The sequence below is a fragment of the Bos grunniens genome, chromosome 10 (genome assembly GCF_055505025.1).
Source record: "Bos grunniens cultivar Pamir isolate PY7600 chromosome 10, Bosgru_T2T1.0, whole genome shotgun sequence".
NCBI classification, from domain to species: Eukaryota; Metazoa; Chordata; class Mammalia; order Artiodactyla; family Bovidae; genus Bos; species Bos grunniens.
This window is the reverse complement of record NC_141174.1, coordinates 20409802-20422921: the sequence shown is the minus strand read 5'-3', so window position 1 is coordinate 20422921 and position 13120 is coordinate 20409802. Positions and strand designations below refer to the sequence as shown.

At 40.2% G+C, this 13120-nt stretch overlaps 1 long non-coding RNA gene across 3 annotated transcripts in view; it reads left to right on the top strand.

The window, feature by feature from the left end:
- Positions 1-13120, top strand: part of LOC147364070 (uncharacterized) — a 191310-nt gene that overhangs the window by 85487 nt on the left and 92703 nt on the right. The window contains exon 3 of one of the 3 annotated variants that reach the window (XR_015134079.1): positions 4739-4799. The exons of the other annotated variants lie outside the window; for them this stretch is intronic. This is a non-coding gene — a long non-coding RNA (uncharacterized LOC147364070). The remainder of the gene's footprint in view (positions 1-4738; positions 4800-13120) is intronic. 3 annotated transcript variants of the gene reach the window in all.

Here is a 13120-nt window from a genome sequence, read left to right as displayed (position 1 = left end):
GGCCGATTTAAATCTAGAAAAATGAAAGGAGGGCTTAAATTTTAGATTGTGCACTAATATTTCTGAACCTTCCTATTCATTTTTGGATTTTCCTTTCTTCCCTGGAGAAAGAAAGGAAGACCCCCAAATTACTTTGCTTCATAAAGCTGGAGCCATGGGTGGATGTTAATAAGTTTATCACTACTGTTCTGCTTTTGTCTGAAGCTCTCTTCCTTCCCCAGTGGTCTTCTTTTTGTAGGGGAGGTAGGATGGGCTCTACATTGAGCTAACAGGCATCTTGAGTCTAGACTGTGTGTGAGCCCTACCTTTGGGAAAGCATGTCATTCAGCAAAGCTTCGTCATCATTTGGCTTGTTCTCGGATGCTCACGGCTGGGTGGGGAGCTCCAGATTGGAACCCTGCCTCTGGCACACATTCTGCCTGGACCCCTGGACCCCCTGGTGCTTTGAGATAGGAATACCAGTCTACCCACCAGCTATCCAGGTGCTTGCTGCCTGGGGTGATTTGGGTGAGTTTAATTGAGTAGTTCCTTGATAGCACTGGGGACTCAGGGGAAGAAATCAGACTGTAATTAGAACTTATGGAAATGTTGTCCAGTTGGAATGCAGTAATTCTAGTGGAATCTTTCTAAGTGTGTTTGGAAATTACCTCCTTTCACTTGAGTTTGAGGTTGGCATGTTTGTTCATGTAGCTAAGTAGGTTATAAGTGTCAGGTATGTTTTGTTTATGTAATTAGCTGGTTATAGCTTATTAATTAAGATAAAAAAACAGTACATATTTCAAATATTTCAGGCTTCCTTTCCCATTCTGTAGGTGCAATTTGTAGGGCAGGCATGTAAAAACTGCAATTTTTATTATCTGGGGTATCTTGTGCTCAGAATATTCTTTATAGGTTCTTTTTCCCACAGTCTTTGTCTGATGTTTATACCACTGGTTACGGTAGGGTAGGAAGGACCCGTTGCAGGGTTTTCTGGAACTCTGTTCTGCTGTATTATGTAAGATCATAGTGCTGGGACATGGTAAGCCCTCAGCGAGTGTTGTTTTGAATGCAGTTAACATAAGTTTTGAAGTCCCTTTATATTTGTCGGAATGAGTGATGGGAGTCCAAGGTGACAGGTTTGGAAGAGGAACTTACCACCTTGTCTTCAACAGGAATTGGAAATATCTGTGAGTGAAATTAAGTTTTGATTCTTCTTATTCTTCTAGTCTTCCACTTTATATGTTTAGGAACAGGGTTTGGAAATTAACCCAGTTTGAAATAGTGTTCACTTCCCCAAACATTAAAAAACAGATTTCTTGGAAGCTCTTTTGGACATGTATAGTCTGACTTATTTTAACATTTTTAGAAATAAGTATGTACATGTACTGCCTTATCCCTGGTGGCTCATACTGTAAAGAATCTCCCTGTAATGTAAGAGATGAGGGTTCGATCCCTGAGTCGGGAAGATCCCCTGGAGAAGGGAATGGTTACCCACCCTAGTATTCCTGCCTGGAGAATCCCATGGACAGAGGAGCCCGGTGGACTACAATCCATGGGGTTGCAAAGAGTCAGACACAACTAAGTGATTAACACTTTTCACTTTTTTCACTGTGGGTTTTAATGTTGGGCATGTTAAAGTGCTGCATTCAATGTGCCAGCAAATTTGGAAAACTCAGCAGTGGCCACAGGACTGGAAAAGGTCAGTTTTCATTCCAATCCCAAAGAAAGGCAATGCTCAAGAATGTTCAAACTACCACACAACTGTACTCATCTCATATGCTTGGAAAGTAAGGCTCAAAATTCTTCAAGCTAGGCTTTAACAGTATGTGAATTGAGAACTCCCAGATGTTCAAACTGGATTTAGAAAGGCCAGAAGAACCAGAGATCAAATTCCTAACATACATTGGATCATAGAAAAAGCAAGAGAATTCCAGAAAAATATCAACTTCTGCTTCATTGACTACCCTAAAGCCTTTGACTGTGTGGATCACAACAAACTCTGGAAAATTCTTCAAGAGATGAGAATACCAGATCACCATACCTGCCTCCTAACAAACCTGTATGAAGGTCAAGAACCAACAGTTAGAACTAGACGTGGAACAACAGACTTGTTCCAAATTGGGAAAGGAGAATGTCAAGGCTGTATATTGTCACTCTGCTTATTTAGCTTCTATTGCAGAGTATATCATGTGAAATGCTGGGCTAGATGAATCACAAGCAAGAAGCAAGATTGCAGGGAGAAATATCAATAACCTCAGATACACAGATCACACCACCCTTATGGCAGAAAGTGAAGAAGAACAAAAGAGCCTCTTGATGAAAGTGAAAGAGGAGAGTGAAAAAGCTGTCTTAAAACTCAGCATTAAAAAAATGAAGATCATGGCATCTGGTCCCATCACCTCATGGCAAATAGATTGGCAAACAATGGAAACAGTGATAGACTTTATTTTCTTGGGCTCCAAAATCACTGCAGATGGTGACTGAAGCCATGAAATTAAAATATGCTTACTCCCTAGAAGAAAAGCTATGACCAACCTAGACAGCATATTAAAAAGCAGAGACATTACTTTGCTGACAAAGGTCCATCTAGTCAAAGCTATGGTTTTCCAGTCGTTACATATGGATGTGAGAGTTGGACCATAAAGAAGGCTAAGCACCAAAGTTTTGATGCGTTTGAACTGTGGTGTTGGAGAAGACTGTTGAGAATCCTTTGGACTGCAAAGAGATCCATCCAGTCCATCCTGAAGGAAATCAACCTGAATATTCATTGGAAGGACTGATGATGAAACTGAGACTCCAATATTTTGGCCACCTGATGGGAAGAGCTTAATCCTTAGAAAAGATCCTGATGCCGGCCATTGGGTCGCAAAGAGTCAGACATGACTGAGCAGCTGAACAACAGCAATGTATGTCTGATGCCTGCAGCCACAGGAGATGTCTTGTGATTCTGGTACAGTTTATATATAACTTACATGAAATGACCAGTGAGAGGGTTATGGAATTTCTAAATCATCAGAGTATTTGGTTGCTTTGGAACAGATTTCTCTATCTCATCACTGTTGGCATTTTGGGCTGATTAAGTGTACTGTCCTGAACCTTATAGATTGTTTAGCAGCATCCCTGGCTTCTACCGATTAAATCCAGTAGTATATATCCCCTTCCTCTGTTGTGACAACCAAAAATATTTTCAGACATTGCAGGATGTCCCTCAGGATATGGAACTGCCCCTTGTAGAGAACCACTAGGCAAGTCTATCACCAGCTACATCAAATCACCTTGTGGGGGGCACTTCTTAATCATACAGTTTCCGGGATTTCTCTGCAGACTCCCTGATCAGATTATGTGGGGTGAGGTCCTGGACTGGCAGTCTACGTAGAGGTTGAATAGCCAGGTTTAAGAATTTGTTATGTAAAATGACAAAAAGGAACTTATTTACAATACAGAAAGAAAACAGAAAGAGACTCTCAGGCTTAGAAAATGAATTTATGGGTTGCTGGGGTGGGGCACGGGGGATAGATGGTTAGGGAGTTTGGGATCAGATCAGATCAGATCAGTCGCTCAGTGGTGTCCGACTCTTTGCGACCCCATGAATTGCAGCACGCCAGGCCTCCCTGTCCATCACCAGCTCCTGGAGTTCACTCAGACTCATGTCCATCGAGTCAGTGATGCCATCCAGCCATCTCGTCCTCTGTCATCCCCCTCTCCTCCTGCCCCCAATCCCTCCCAGCATCAGGGTCTTTTCCAATGAGTCAACTCTTCGCATGAGGTGGCCAAAGTACTGGAGTTGCAGCTTTAGCATCATTCCTTCCAAAGAAATCCCAGGGCTGATCTCCTTCAGAATGGACTGGTTGGATCTCCTTGCAGTCCAAGGGACTCTCAAGAGTCTTCTCCAACACCACAGTTCAAAAGCATCGATTCTTTGGCACTCAGCCTTCTTCACAGTCCAACTCTCACATCCATACATGACCACAGGAAAAACAACTAGACGGACCTTTGTTGGCAAAGTAATGTCTCTGCTTTTTAATATGCTGTCTAGGTTGGTCATAACTTTCCTTCTAAGGAGTAAGCGTATTTTGCAAGGGACTCTCAAGAGTCTTCTCCAACACCACAGTTCAAAAGCATCGATTCTTTGGCACTCAGCCTTCTTCACAGTCCAACTCTCACATCCATACATGACCACAGGAAAAACGACTAGACGGACCTTTGTTGGCAAAGTAATGTCTCTGCTTTTTAATATGCTGTCTAGGTTGGTCATAACTTTCCTTCCAAGGAGTAAGCGTATTTTGGTCATGTACAAATTGCTGTATTTAAAAAGGATAACTAACAAGGACCTGTTGTATAGCACATGGAACTCTCTCTGCTCAATGTTAATGCGACAGCGTGGACGGGAGAGGAGTTTGTGGGAGAATGAGTACATGTGTGTGTGTGGCTGGGTCCCTTCACTGTTTGCCTGAAACCATCACAGCATGGTTAATCGATTATACCCCAATTTTGTGGTGTATAAATGTAAATTTTATATTATACAATATAAAAGTTCAAGAAAAGGAATGTTGTGTAAATAGAATTGGCTATTGGTGGTCTTAAATTTAGATATGTTGACTGCACATAAAGAGATTACAAATTAAAGAGGGTTTTAGAGGGAAAGTATAACATTTCACAGCTATGACTTGATTGGTAGCTGTGATTTCCCCCTTTATGACTATTTTCAAAATTTGAGAATAATCTGATCATACTGAAGTTCATAATTATTTTACTCTAGGTTTTGTGAGAATACCTCAAGTTGGAGTTGGAAGGAAGATTTACCACGACTCATGAATCAGGTGAGTTGGTAGATTAGTTACAAAGGATCATTGAACTCAGAGTTTATTGTTAGAAAACCTGCCACTTACAGCAAACTTTTGATTTGGTAAATGTGGATTGTATGTCTTTCCCCACTGTTATTTCCTCCTTTGGTAGCTGAGAGGCAGAAACGGGGAAGACAGGAGACTCTTGTGCAGTTTTTAGTCATTAATTTCTGAAGTCAACATTTTCATCATTATAGAGTAAATTATTTTTCCGGCAACTTAGTAATATTTTTGTTACATGACTATTTTCATTCCATCAGCATTTCAGAACATCTCTGTTTCTTAAAATTTGACGGGAGGTTGTACCCTAACCTGCGTCTAAATAAGAATCGTGTTAACCCTGATGTGTTAGTTTATCATTTGGAACACCAAGCTCCTGAAAAATTAAGAGATGGCTGGATGATCTGTTGGATTGACATTTGCCATTGATTCAGAGTGATTGCATTTGTTTACTGCTGGCTAGAGACCCAGTTCTATCCTGGGCTTATCCCAATGTTTAGTGGATATTTTTCGAATGCTTTATTCAGTTGTCAAGGGACATTCTCATTGAACAAAATAACAGTTTAATTTGATAGAGACTTTTCTGTAGGCTGAAATGCTGTAATATGCTAAGCTCCTAAATTCAGATAAAACAAGTGATTTGGCATTAGGTAGGCTGCTTTGGTTTTGTTACTTTGTATTTAACCCTGCTCTTAGCCAGATGCTGAAACAATGAGTTTGGAATTTTTTTACCAGCTGCTTTGTCATAGCAAATTGCCTAAGGAGCCAGCTCTTCTGGAGTACTGCATTCTATGAAGGACGGTCAAGGTTATCTGAGCATCTCACCTCTGCAAACCTTTGTGCAGAGCTGAGGGCTTCTTTTCAGATGCCTGCTGGGTAATTGGAGCACTGATTTCAAAGTGGCTTGCTATTTCTGACCTTCCTCAAATTTCAGTAAGAGAAAGGGGAAAATGATTATCTCTAAAAATGTTTTTCAAGTACATTAGGACGCTTTCCTGTTAGCATTGATTTGACCATTCCCAAAATCATTCTGTAAGAGGTGGGACTCCAAAAAAGATTTTTAAATCTCTGTGATTTTTAACTGTTTGAAGAGATCGAGTTGTTTTTTTTTTTTTAATCAGTAACACAACTGAAAAACTGCTTTTGAGAATGTAGCTCTTTGGAACCATCAAAAACTGCTGAATGGTGAAGCAAACAGCCTGCAGGGTTGCTCCATGTAGGGAGCTGTAGTTCATGTACTTTGCCAAGGACAAAAAAAAATCAGTGCATGTTGTTGAGTGCCCTCTGGTTCTCGCCTCAATCTTGGAAGTTCTTTTTCAAGATTTACTTTTTTTCCTTCTTCAGTACCTGTGTACTTTTGAAATGTGCACCTTCAGTGCACTCCCTGTATGTCTTAAAGTATTTTAAACACTCTTAAATAAGGATCAATTCCTGGTTGGTACACTTGAATATGACAGCTAGTGAAAGTATTAAGTTTGAGAGTTACTGTGAGGCCAAGCTTGTGTAGCTTTTATGGTGGAGCAGCCACACCTGCCTTTTGATTTCAGTTGAATTTTTAATGGTGGTAATATCTGATGATGCTGGTACAGGACATCTGTTAGGTGAGGTGGGAGAGTCTTCGCTTATGCATTCATACATGCTGGAGCTGCTCAGACGGCAGAGGGGAAGGAGCCATGATGGAACAGTTCTGCAGACCTACTGGTGGCCTGACGGTGGCTTTCGAAATCCATACTCCTTTCTTAATTTCTATTTAAGGAATATCCAAACCATTCCATTTCTGCAAGGTAAAAATCCAAAAAGGCAAAAAATACCCAAGAAAACCCAAACTCACAATACCTTGTATTTTATATGTGGTCCTGTATGTATCTTGGAGAAGGAAAATGGCAACCCACTCTAGTATTCTTGCCTGGAGAGAATCCCATGGACAGAGGAGCCTGGCAGGCTGCAGTCTATGGGGTTACAAGAGTCGGATACTACTTGGGACTAAACCACCACCATGTATATCTTATTAAGTGCATCATTTTTATACTTTTTATTTATGTTTTGAGTAGTGTTGTTCTGAAATATAACTGAGAAAGCATACTTTTTTCCTTTCCTTAAATTAAAAAAAAATGCTGTGTTTTTTTTAAATACCCAATGAGAAACAGTAATGTTAATCAAAAGTGATGTCTGACTAAATTATGTGCTTTACACTAAAAACATTTGAAACATTCGAATAATTTCCTCCAGTATATTTTTCTTTGGATTTTTCCATTCTTGTATGGACAGTTATTTACTCATAGCTAAGTGAGGTATTACTTACATTTTTTCCCTTTGTTGCAGTGTGGTTATTGGATGCTAGGCTTCTGCTTTTCATGAGAGAATAACTAAGGAAGTTTTTTAAAACTAATTGTATTTATTTATTTTTAGTTGTGCCGGGTCTTCACTGTTGCAGGGGCTTTTCTCTCGCAGTGAGCAGGGGCTACTACTCTCCCGTCCCGGTGCATGGACTTCTCACTGCAGTGGCTTCTTTCGTTGTGGAGCAGAGGCTCTCGGGTGCCTGGGCTTCGGTAGTTGCAGCACGTGGGGCTCAGTGGTTACAGGCTCAATGGACGTGGCACACAGGCCCAGTTGCTCCATGGCATGTGGGATCCTCCCATATCAGATATCAGACTTGTGTCTTCTGCATTGGGCAGGTTCTTTACCACTGAACCACCAGGGAAGCCCCTGAGAAAATTTTATAAAGCTCTCCACTTCTTTTTTTTTTTTTCTTCAAAATAAAAAAGAAGAACACTGGTCACATTTACTTTGACTAATAGCTTGTGGATATAAAACACAAAAGTAAAGACATCCATTTTGTTGTTTTATGGGAAGTCCCAACCACTTAGTAAGTGTAAAAAGGAAAGAAAAAAAAATTAGTGTATTCTCCTAGACTTTCCTTGGTGTTCTGTGGAGTGGTAGCAAGAAATCTAATAATCAAAATGCCTTACATTGGTCATCAGGATGATAGACTGTCGATAGCAGATTCACACATGAGTTAAGAAATGGAAGCTGGGAAAACATTTTCTCCCTGGCTGTCTATCTTGTAGATTCCCGTCTCATCCACTGATGCACCCTGTTTTCTCATTATTTCAACAAATTATGTCTACCTTAAAACATGAGAGAACTGCTCTTCATATCCAGTACAGTTTCCTCTTTAAACATAGCCCAGTGACAGACAGTAGATTAACTAAAAACAGGAGTTTGAATATATTATTGCAAAGAAGAGCTCAAATATTTACCTGAGTAGATTGGTTAGATTCTGAGGCTCATCCTGAACTGGAGTTTCACAGTGGGATTGAGGGTACAAAAGGGAATCAATATTTTCAAATATATACCAGCTTAAATTTTATATTTAAAATCTTTTATCTTTTTCTGAATTTTTACTTCATATTGGAGTATGTGCATGCATGCTTATCACTTCAGTCATGTCCAAGTCTTTGTGACCTCATGGTCACCTGCCCCACCAGGCTCATCTGTCCATGGGATTCTCCAGGCAAGGATACTGGAATGGGTTTCCATGCCCTCAATCCCAAACTCCTAATTGATCCGTCCCCCATACCTCTCCCTTTTAGTAACCATAGGTTTGTTTTTTAAGTCCATGAGTCTGCTTCTGTTTTGTAAACAAGTCATTTGTATCATTTTTTTAGATTTTTTTCAGAGAAATACTAGCTGAAATTTTATTAACTAAAAGTGAATGTTGCTCAGTCATGCCCCACTCTTTGTGACCCCATGAATTGTACAGCCTATGGAATTCTCCAGGCCAGAATACTGGAGTGGGTAGCCTTTCCCTTCTCCAGGGGATCTTCCCAACTCAGGGATCGAACCCAGGTCTCCCGCATTGCAGGCGGATTCTTTACCAGCTGAGCCACCACGGAAGCCCATTAACTAAAAGCTAAGTATAATGTAATATGAAGGTAATAAAAATTTAGAGTAGCATAAGAATGAGTGCAGAGTTTTCCTTTTATCTTTGCTGCTAAGTCGCTTCAGTCGTGTCCGACTCTGTGCGACCCCATAGACGGCAGCCCACCAGGCTCCCCCATCCCTGGGATTCTCCAGGCAAGAACACTGGAGTGGGTTGCCATTTCCTTCTCCAGTGCATGAAAGTGAAAGTGTTCAGTCGTGTCCAACTCTTCACGACCCCATGGACTGCAGCCTACCAGGCTCCTCCGTCCATGGGATTTTCCAGGCAAGAGTACTGGAGTGGGATGCCATTGCCAGAATTCTCTGCCTTTTATCTTCGGCCATGACTAATTTGACTTGAATTTTGTATGCCCAGGGATCACTTCAACATTATTTGATTATGCTAATTTGTTGTTTAAAGGCTTCTTCTTTGTTCTTAAAAAAGAAAACATTTTAACAGCCTGTAGAACTGTTGAGTGACCCCTTCACATTTGCTAATCCTAGTATCACCTTTTTCTTTTCAGTCTGAAAAAGTTTTCGCTGAATTCTTAACCTTTATCTTTAGAACCTGAGAATACAGTTTCCACATCTAATAGAGCATTGCCTCTTCTGAATTCATTCTAGGGATGAATAGAACACATGAGAACAGGAATTAAGTTATCTTTGGCACTGTGTCTTACTTATTAGTACCTGCTCATATTCTGGAGGCCCTGGATTTGTATGGATTCGATTCTGCATGATTATACCATGTTACCCACTTTGTTGACTGTCTAATAAATTAAAATTTGCTCATAAAGTAGATTTGAGCTTCTTACATAAGGAATCAGAGAATAGAGAAGCAAGAACACGAACTGTGTGTGAGCGTGAGTGGAGGTTAGGGTAGGAAGTATGCAGAGCTCTGCTCTGCTCCTGCCTCCCCTTCCAGCCTTGAAAACTAGGGGTGAAAGCATTCTTGAATACCTGGCTTCTGGGAGTGGATCACAGGATGGAATGGGAGGTGAAGCTTGGGGAGAGCTTGCACCTGCCATTTCTTCATGATGCCCTGATGCTTCTCAAAGGCCTTTGGAAACTCTTAGGTGGTGGAGTCTTAATTTAAAACCTGGGCTTTGTTTTAATGTTGTCAGTGAAGCCTGGTGTGCTGCCGTCCATGGGGTCGCAAAGAGTCGGACACGACTGAGTGACTGAACTGAAGAATCTTTTAGATATAAAAGGAAATTGTAAATGTCTTACCAGTGTTTGAGTGGCTATTGTCAAAATCCCATGACAGCCAAATTCAGATCATATTGCGGGTGAAGTCTTATGTGTAGCAATATCCAGTAATGCTGTGCTTTGGTACTCCCTCTCCTGGGAGAAGAACTTTATTATGTCTTTTTGAAAATGGCTTTTAAGCATTGAAGGCTTGAAGAACCACCATGTTCTGTGCAGTTCACATCTTCATAGAACATGTGAGTTTCTAGTGAGTCTGTGAGAGGTTTGGGTGTACAGTCCTTCCAAATAACATCAGCCTTTTCAGAGTAGGGGATGTTTGTCAAACTGTTGTTTGTCTCTGCACACGGCTAGCTCTGTGTTCTTCCCGTAATGGTTTCCTTAATGAAAATGGACTGATCAGTGCCCTGGAGGAGTCTTCAGTAGGTAAATAATGAATGGTTGCTCAAAAACTAATAGACTTTGATTTTTTTTTTCATAGAGTCATTAAAAAAAAAATCTAACTCAATTCAGTGACTGACTGCTTTCTGCTACCGACTGATGTTTTTCTCCCCGGTCAGTTGGAAAATAAATGGTTTGAGAAATGGACCAGGTAACATTTGATGGGTATAGGGACCTCTGGGTGTGTTCTGACCTTAAAGCGTTCGTGGTTACAAGCAGTAGGATATTTATTCTATTGCTGTTGCCACTTGTTTTCTCTCTGAATTTATTAGTGGAAAAGTTAATTGTGTACCTATTTAATGCCTAATATATAGAGAGAGCTTTTTGCTTAGTGTTGACCAGGAAAAAAATATGAAAAAAAAAAAAAAAGAAATGCTTCTTGTTTTTCTGGAGGGGGAGATAAGATACAATTAAAAATTGTCATACTAAATAATCAAATGTAATTAGGCCTTTAGTGGAAGTACACGTAAAATGCATTTAGGTGTCAGCAGAGGGAGAATTAAAATCCACAAAGGTGGCATTATTAGAACTGAGCATTGAGAGACCTATCCATCTTTCCAGCCATCCATCTACCATCTGTCAATATATCTCCCAAAAGAGTAATATTTGTTTCTTCAAATAATCAAAGTAATTCATATTTACTGTGTAAAATCTGGATGTTCGTAAAAGGCCCAGATATCAAAGTAAAAATCACCCAGTTCCCACCAGCTCACCCAGCTGCTTCCACCACAGACAGCTATGCTGCTGCTGCTGCTAAGTTGCTTCAGTCGTGTCCGACTCTGTGCGACGCCATAGACGGCAGCCCACCAGGCTCCCCCGTCCCTGGGATTCTCCAGGCAAGAACACTGGAGTGGGTTGCCATTTCCTTCTCCAATGCATGAAAGTGAAAAGGGAAAGTGAAGTCACTCAGTCGTGTCCGACTCTTCGTGACCCCATGGACTGCAGCCCACCAGGCTCCCCCGTCCATGGGATTTTCCAGGCAAGAGTACTGGAGTAGGGTGCCATTGCCTTCTCCGAGAGACAGCTATACCTGCAAGCATTTTCACTTTTTATTTGTGAGCTTTTTCAAACATTCACAAAAATAGGACAGCACAGCAAGCCCCCATGTACCCATCAGTCTAGCTTCAACAAGTACAGGCCTCTTACCTTTCTTGTTCATTTATCTTCTTCCTGTTTTATGGTTTGAAAACTTTTTGTTTGTGTGTGTGTGTTAAAGCACAGACCGAATATTATACCATTCAACCTATATCGCTAAGTATTTTTTAACAGAAAATGACTTTAAAGTGAGTCACAATATCATTTCCCTTAATGAGATGAGTGATTATGATTTAATATTATTTGTGTCTAGTTTGTCCTGGAGTCCATGTTCACCTTCTCCTTTGTCTCAAAATTGTCATTTTACAGTTTGTTGGAATCAGGATCCAAACCTGATGAATGCATTGCATCTGTCACTTTAAAGACTTTCTTAATCTGTAACGTTTTCCCTTCTCTCCTTCTTGCTCGTGTGATTTATTGTAGAGGAAACTGGGTCATTTGCTTTTTAGGATTGCTAGCATTTTAAGAATTTTCTTTCATTTTTGTCCTATGTGACTGTACGTTTTAAAAGCAAAGTTGGAATAATGTTTTGCATGCTGTTTTTAACGATAATATAAGGATGACATTTTGTTATTTTTTATTCCGTGATTATTTTTTCTTTTCTGTTAAATCTTATGGCATTAAAATAACTAAAAATGAGAAAGATGCATTTGATTGTATTTAAAGTAAATCTTACTTCGATTATATGTAGTTTTACAACAAATTGGTTATTTCTCTTTTTCCTTCCCCACGCCCCCCTTTCTCCCTGCCTCCATCTTTCCTCACTTTAGCAGCAGTTACAGATAGATATAACGTTGGTGAGGTGGTTCCCTAAATTTAGAGCCATTTTATTTTCCCTGAGGAATAGAAGTGCATGGTTGTATAAATGAGATGGTTCACTGACAGGGTCGCAAATAAAGGAAGTAAATGGTGCCCATGGAAGGCCCTGATTTTCTGGGGAGTCCCTACCAGAGGGGGACCCTCTTCGTTGTCAGTGTAAGCTGATCTTTATTAAAAGTTAGGTTTGCATTCTCACATTAATGTTCGTCACTGGTGGGAAAGGATTCTTAGTGGTTAAAAGGGAGCATGACTGTTTTCATTTAGTGATGTTAACACATAATTTTGTCATTGCTATATTAGGTCCTTTTTTGGTTACTGTCAAAAGTTTTTAGGCTGGAAAAAGAATATGTTTACAGGCTCCACCAGTGATAATGTGTTACACCAGCTGAAGCTTCTTGCGGCCATTACGTTGACAGAGTCTTCTGTTCTTCATCAGATAAAACCCCAGCTTCCTTTATGCACGTTGTGGTTGCTCCTGGTAGTTTGTCTTCTTTTATACTTGATTAGATTTTAATTTAGCAGTGTTTGCAGAGATATCTGCAGCACAGAGATATTGTGCCTTATTCTGTAATCCTGCTATTTGATAACCCAGTGACATCCTTGCAAGGTGTTTTTTAAAATTAACTTTAATAAAAGTAATACATGAGTTTATAAGATTTACTCCCTGTCTCCTCTTGCTGGTTCCCCAGAGGCAAACACTTTGTTGATTTGGTATTTATAATATAAATATATTTTGTGTTTTAAAACTTCACATTAACATGTTTCAGGGATCTGTCCGTGCTCGTTGAAATAAATCTAGTTCATCGTTTTAAACT